A 7,250-nucleotide genomic window follows, 5' to 3' on the forward strand; every position below is an offset into this window, starting at 1 on the left:
TGGTCTCGAACTCACAGAGATCCGCCTGCCTCTGCCTCCCGAGTGCTGGGATTAAAGGCGTGAGCCACCATCGCCCGGCCCCTTTTTCTTTTTTAGTGACTGAGTTTTTATTCTCTGAGCCATTTCACTAGCCCAACATTTTCTAACTCTTATTGGGCATTTAAAAATGTCCATGTATGTGTTTACACACACATATTTGTTTATATATGTGTATGTATATACACACATACACATGCATACATCATACATACATACATACATATTTGGTTTTTTTGAGACTAGGTTTCTCTGTGTAGCCCTGGCTGTCTTGGAATTTACTTTGTAGACAAGATTGGCCTCAAACTCAACAGAGATCTGCCTGCCTCTGCCTCCCAAGTACTCGGGTTAAAAATGTGTGCCACTATCACCCAGCTTTGTATTATGTATTTAAATAAAGATATATTTTAATATTTACAAAAGTTTACATCCCTAGAACTCATGTTTAAAAAAACTGCCTGCTGCATATACATCTAATTCCATCACTGGGAAGTGGAGACGGGTGGATCTTGAGAACTCACTAGCCTGTTAGCCTAAGGAAAACAGTGATCTTCAGATTCAGTGAGAGACACTGTCTGAAGGAAAGCAAAGAGTCACAGAAAAAAAAAAGACATGACATCCTCATTTGGCCTTTTCATATGCACATACTAGTACCCAGACCCACACACTCAGGTGCTTGCACCACAAGCACAACACACGTTTACACGGACAAACAAACCACAAGTAATCACAGAAGTCTGTTGTACGGATTCATAATACATTAGTGTTCTGTTTAATTAGTGTGGTTTTGTTTGCTTATTTGTTTTTTAAGTTAGTTGGGTTTTGTTTTTGAAACAGGGTCTCATATAGTGTGAACTGGCTTGGAACATGCTGTGGAGCCAATAACTTTGAACTTCTGATCCTTTTACTAATTCTCAAGTGCTGGGAGTACAGACATGTATCATCATAGCTGGTTTATGTGGTTCTCAGAATAGAACCCAGGGCTTTGTGCCTGCTAGCCAAATATTCCACTAACTGAGCTACATCCCTAGTTCCTGAAAATATAATACTGCATTTAACTAACTCTATTAATCAAAAATTTCTTCTCTAGTTTTATCTATAAATTATGCTGCCATGGACATTCTTGTACACAAATCTTTATATGCCGATCAGATCTCTTGGGATTGATTTTTTTTTAAAGTGTCATATGTTGTAAAAGTGTGAGCAACAGGGGCTGGAGAGATGGCTCAGTGGTTAAGAGCATTGCCTGCTCTTCCAAAGGTCCTGAGTTCAATTCCCAGCAACCACATGGTGGCTCACAACCATCTGAAATAAGGTCTGGCGCCCTCTTATGGCCTTCAGGCATACACGCAGAAAGAATATTGTATACATAATAAATAAATATTTAAAAAAAAAAGTGTGAGCAACAGGACTCATGAAATGGCTCAGTAGATTTATAAAGGTGCCTACTGTCAAGACTGACTGCTGAGCCTTCTCTCCAGCCCCGGTTTTTAATTTTTTTCTTAAGCAGTTATCCTAGGTGTCATTATCTCTATCAAAAGGATACGTGAGAGGCTGAAGAGATGGCTCAGTAGTTAAGAGTATTTGCTGCTCTTGCAAAGGACTGGGTTTTGGTTCCCAGCACTCATATGGCAACTAACAACTGTCCGTAACTTTAATTCTAGGGGATCTTATACCTTCTGCCCCCTGACATCAAGCACACATGTGGTACACACACACACACACACACACACACACACACACACACACACACACACACAGGCAAAAACTCAGATACGTAAAATAAATCTTTAAAAGGGGAGTATGAGAGATTTAGGAAAGATAATTCTAGTTAATTGTCAGCTCCTGAGTTCTAAATAGCATATAGCATTTAGTTACAGTAAGAATGGTGGGGATTCAGAGTGAACTGGGGCAGCAAGGTAGAACTTGGCCTGATCTAAAAAAGTAATATTCTGATAAGAGGAAGAAGAATGCTTTTGGCTTTCAGAGTGCTGTGAATCAATTTGAGAAAGGCAGGTTAGTGAGATGACAAAGAGACCACAGACAGTTAGTTGGAGAGGAGAGTTTATTGTGATATAGTTGGAAGGCTTTATGGGAGCTACATTGTATCTCAGAGGACTGCTTTTATTTTTAGTACATTTTAAACTGTATAGTATAGAAATATAAAGTAGACAGCTGTGGCCCAATTTTAAACAAACTAGAAACTGTATGGTTACTTTTTATAAGAAATAAGGAATAGAGGTTATGTGTAAATTAAACAATGAACTTTCCAATAACAAATATTTATTTTACTGTATAGTTTGATAGGTGTATTGCAGGTATCTTACTCTCCTGTAAAATTAAAAGGTTTAGTTTTTTTGACAGTGAAATTATTACAGAAACTTTCAAGAATAAGAGGTTTATGAAATAACTGGTTTATATTTATATTTGGTGCCCATTTCTGGTTCTTTAGGCACAGTACTATTCCATGCAGCTTGATTCTTTTCATCTTTCATCTTTAAATGACATTTAGAGGTTTTTTTCATATTATTTATTTTGCACATTGTGTGTGTGTGTGTGTGTGTGTGTGTGTGTGTGTGTGTGTGTGTGTGTTCACGTGCATGCACATGCCATGGTTGGAGGGTGGTGGTCAGAGGACTTACTTGCAGGAGTTCTGTCCTTCTACCCTGTGGGTGGCAGGACTCTAACTTAGTTCTTCAGATTTGGTGACAGGTGAACTTACTCACTAAACCATCTTCTTGCTGCCCAGAGATTTTCTTTTGAATGTATCCTATGGCTGACAAAAAGCAGCAAGAGGATGATAAGAGGTCATAGGGAATTGTTATATAATTATTTTCATTTTACTCATGCTGGCTTTGTATTTCATTTACCTCAATGATATCTTTAATGTATACCAAGGATATTTAAATGATTATTTCATTGAGGAGATAATTTTGGATGCAAATCTTTAGGAAGAATTATATTAGTGCATTTGAAAGTAAAATGTTATGGATTTTTTTTAGAATTTATTTTTAGTTATTCATATATTTTAAAAACTGAGTACAGATAATAATAGTAATTTTTAAACTCAAACACTTTCAGCCCAGCAATGGTGATGCATGCCTTTAATCCCAGCCCTCCAGTCAGAGGCCGATGGATCTCTGAATTTGAGACCAGCTTGGTCTAAACGCTAGTTCCAGGACAGCCTAGGCTACACAGAGAACTCCTACCTCAGAAAACAAAGCAAAACAACAACAAAAAACTCAAGCGCTTTCTCTTTAAAGTATATAATACTGAAAACTCTTTAATGATGTACTTTATTTCTCTGCTAGAAGCATTTTAAAAACCAAAAACCTAAGCAATACTACTTTTGACCAAAGTATTGACTATAGGGAGAATCAACATAAGTTGTTGTAAAGTGGCCAATAAATAGCTCTTCTGACAGGTTGTCTTAGAATCCTGTTGACTTGTGGAGTTTTTCAGATTCAAACTCCCTCAACTTTGTTGACGCTAGAGTTCTTAGGTAACTAAACTCACGGGGAATGACAGAGAAACTAGAATATCTTTTTTTACATTGAAAAGGCCCTAAGTTCCAGAGGCCCTAAGTTCAATTCCCAGCAACCACATGGTGGTTCACAACCATCTATAATGAGAAATGGTTCCCTCTTCTGGCCTGCAGGCACACATGCAGGCAGAACACTGTATACATGATAAATAAATCTTTAAAAAAAGGGGGGGGGGCTAGAGAGATGCCTCAGTGGTTAAGAGCATTGCCTGCTCTTCCAAAGGTCCTGAGTTCAATTCCCAGCAACCACATGGTGACTCACAACCATCTATAATGAGGTCTGGTGCCCTCTTCTGGCCTGCAGGCATACACACAGACAGAATATTGTATACATAATAAATAAATAAATATTTTTTTTTAAAAAAGAAGAAAAGTGTTCTTGTCTGTGACAGAAAACACATCTCTGTTCAGTCCTTTACCTTCCTAGAGACACAGTAGTACAAAAAATAATTACTGTAATATTTAATCACACATATTAAGCATTGCACTAGATATTTCTTTCTTTCTTTTTTGAGGATAATAAAAAGTTATTTATTTTGGGGTAGGCTCACAGATCACAGTCCAATGCTCAAAAGGGGAACAGCAACTGAATCCCACAGCTGGAAGAGACATTTCACATGTGTTGAACTCATTTAGTGTTCACAGCACTCTAGTAAGATAGTCTCCTCTGTGTTTTACATGTGAGGCGTCAGACACAGAAAGGGTTTTAAGTAACTCGCCTGAAATTTTTTTTTAAACTAACCAAGGAAGCAAGAGACTTTTTTAAAATTTATTTATTTTATTATGTATACAACATTCTGTCTGCATGTATGCCTGTAGTCCAGAAGAGGGCACTAGATCTTATTACAGATGGTTGTGAGCCACCATGTGGTTGCTGGGAATTGAACTCAGGACCTTTGGAAGAGCAGGCAATGCTCTTAACCACTGAGCCATCTCTCCAGCCCTCGCCTGAAATTTTATAACTGATATTCTCTGCTATAATAATCAAAAGATCATTACTAGCTGGCTGGTAGCGGCCCACACCTTTAATCCAGCATGGGGGGGGGGCAGAAATGTGAATTCTGTGAATTCAAGGCCAGCCTGGTCTATAGAGCGAGTTCCAGGGCAGTCAGGATTGTTACACAGAGAAACCTGTCTCAAAAAACAATCAACTGTAAAAAGATCATTACTACATGGTAAGCCTGAAATCTTAGCCAGAAAAGTGAATGACCTAGAGGCTGATTATCTAAATCATGATGTATACACTTGTTCAAACATTTATTAAATACCTGCAATGTGCTGGGTACTGCCTAAACACCAAACTCACTAAGGTTAATGTAACATAGCAGGTGCTCTCCAGGGAGTCTCAGTCTAGTGGGAAAGAATAGTAATAATTACAACAGCAAGAGACCTACACATTGAGAGTAGGGAGGAAGCATTTAATTTTCCTTGGAAAGGTTGCAGTAGTGTTTGCAAAGATGAGGGAGAAACATTCTGGATAGAAGGAAAACATTCAAGGCTGGGCGGTGGTGGTGCACGCCTTTAATCCCAGCACTAGGGAGGCAGAGGCAGGCGGATATCTGTGAGTTCGAGGCCAGCCTGGTCTACAAGAGCTAGTTCCAGGACAGGCTCCAAACGACAGAGAAACCCTGTCTCGAGAAAAAAAAAGAAAAGAAAGAAAAAGAAAAACACTCAAAAATGCCATAGCAAAAATGAGTTCATTGTTAATAGGAGTGAGAGAGGAGAGAGTATAGTATTGCAATTAAAATAATATTCCAGTATATTGATGGTTCTGTGCTGATGTGGAGATCAAAAAAGGGATGTGTTTCTAAGATAATATTGACTAGAATTGGAGGTGGGGAGTTGAGGTAGAGGAGAAGAGAGTGAGGAGTGAAGGCTGACTCCTGGGTTTTTTTAGTTTGACTAGATTGTGTTTTTTTTGTTGTTTGGTTTTTGTTTTTCTGAGACAGGATCTCAATAGTCCTGCCTGTCCTGAACTCACAGAGATCTCCCTGCCTTTGTCTCTAGGGTGCTAGACTTTAACATTTGGACATATAGTAGAATCATGTGGTAGATAATCAGTTTTTTTGTTTGTTTGTTTTTTGAGACAAGAGTTTCTCTGTGTAACAGCTCTGGCTGTCCTGGAGAGGTCCACTTGTCTCTGCCTCCCAAGTGCTGGGATCAAAGGTGTGCACCAGCACTGCTCAGGGGGGCATGCACATCACTGCCAAGCGATAATAAGGTTTTTGTGGAAAGAGTTTCTAAGTCCAAAATGGAAGACTACAGAGCTGTTTGAGTAGCAGGAAGTTACGGTGTGAAGGGTGAAGGCAAGCTTGCAACTTAGTGAAATGGGTAGATCATGGGATAGTTTGGACTGTCTCAGAAATAGGATTAGGAGTAGAGAATGGACCATTTCTCTGTTTTCATTAAATCCTCACCCACATTTTTATTTTACTATAAATTTTGAAACAGGATCTTACTAAGAAGCCCTGGCTGGTCTGGAGCTCCCTATGTAGATCAGAGTGGCTTGGAACTTGATGATCTTCCTGCTGATTGCTGTTATTAAAGGTGCATGTTACCATGCCTGGCTCTGGTCTAAATTTTTAGATCCTGTTTATTTGCTTCAAACTTGGTAAGAAAAAAATTTTTTCCTACTGAAATGTATTCTTTTAGTTACTCTTATTTAGGTGGTTGTCCTGAAATTTACCTCAGTAATGTTTTGTGTCTTGATTGGAGTAGCATGACTATAGGTGTTTGTCAGAATTCACAGTTATATACTATACGATGTATTTTGTTTATATAAAAATTGTAACAAAAGCCGGGCGGTGGTGGTGCACGCCTTTAATCCCAGCACTCGGGAGGCAGAGGCAGGCGGATCTCTGAGTTCGAGACCAGCCTGGTCTACAGTGCTAGTTCCAGGACAGGCTCCAAAGCCACAGAGAAACCCTGTCTCGAAAAACAAAACAACAACAAAAAAAATTGTAACAAAAAAGATTGCTCCAGAATTTTGTGGATATTCTACTGTCTATGTCCTATGGTTATATCTTTTGAAAATATAAAATATAAAAACTTCAATTTTAATTTTTAAATTTTCATCTTAAATCCTCTTTTGCTTTTTGAAACAGTGTTTTTCTGTTACTGTAATAACCCTGGCTGTCCTAGAACTGACTTTGTAGACTAGGCTGGCCTCGAGTTCATAGTGATCCACCTACTTCTGCCTCCCGAGTATTGGGGTTAAAGGTATGTGTCACCATGGCCTGGCTAAATCTATTTTATGTGTATATGTATATATGTGCCCGAGTGTATGTTTGTGTACTGCATGTGTACAGGAGCCTGAGGTCAAAAGTTGGATCACTTGAAACTGGAGATACAGTCTGTTGTAAGTTACCACGTGGGTGCTGGGAACCAAACCTCTGCAAGAATAGCAAATGCCCTTAACATGTGAGACATTTCTCCACTTTCAAACCTCATTTTAGTTAGCGCCTCTAAACTTTGTAGTTACTTCTTTGGTCAAGTTCACAAATAAAAACATGTTGGTTTGAATATAACTATTCTTCTACTTGAGAAGCTGGTAAGAAAAGTCCTGAAGAGCCACAAACTGCTAAGTAGTTACTGAATGAATATTACTTTAAAAAAAATATTTATTTATTTTGTATACAATATTCTGTCTGTGTGTATGCCTGCAGGCCAG

At 38.6% G+C, this 7,250-nt stretch overlaps 1 protein-coding gene across 5 annotated transcripts in view; it reads left to right on the top strand.

The window, feature by feature from the left end:
* The window catches only part of Spop (speckle type BTB/POZ protein), an 88,053-nt gene that overhangs the window by 17,647 nt on the left and 63,156 nt on the right, over window positions 1–7,250 (top strand). Inside the window, exon 2 of one of the 5 annotated variants that reach the window (XM_026780321.1) lies at window positions 6,032–6,191. The exons of the other annotated variants lie outside the window; for them this stretch is intronic. The gene's annotated coding sequence lies outside the window, so the exon portion shown is untranslated. The remainder of the gene's footprint in view (window positions 1–6,031; window positions 6,192–7,250) is intronic. 5 annotated transcript variants of the gene reach the window in all.

This window comes from Microtus ochrogaster, chromosome 7, assembly GCF_000317375.1.
Source record: "Microtus ochrogaster isolate Prairie Vole_2 chromosome 7, MicOch1.0, whole genome shotgun sequence".
Classification (NCBI taxonomy): Eukaryota; Metazoa; Chordata; class Mammalia; order Rodentia; family Cricetidae; genus Microtus; species Microtus ochrogaster.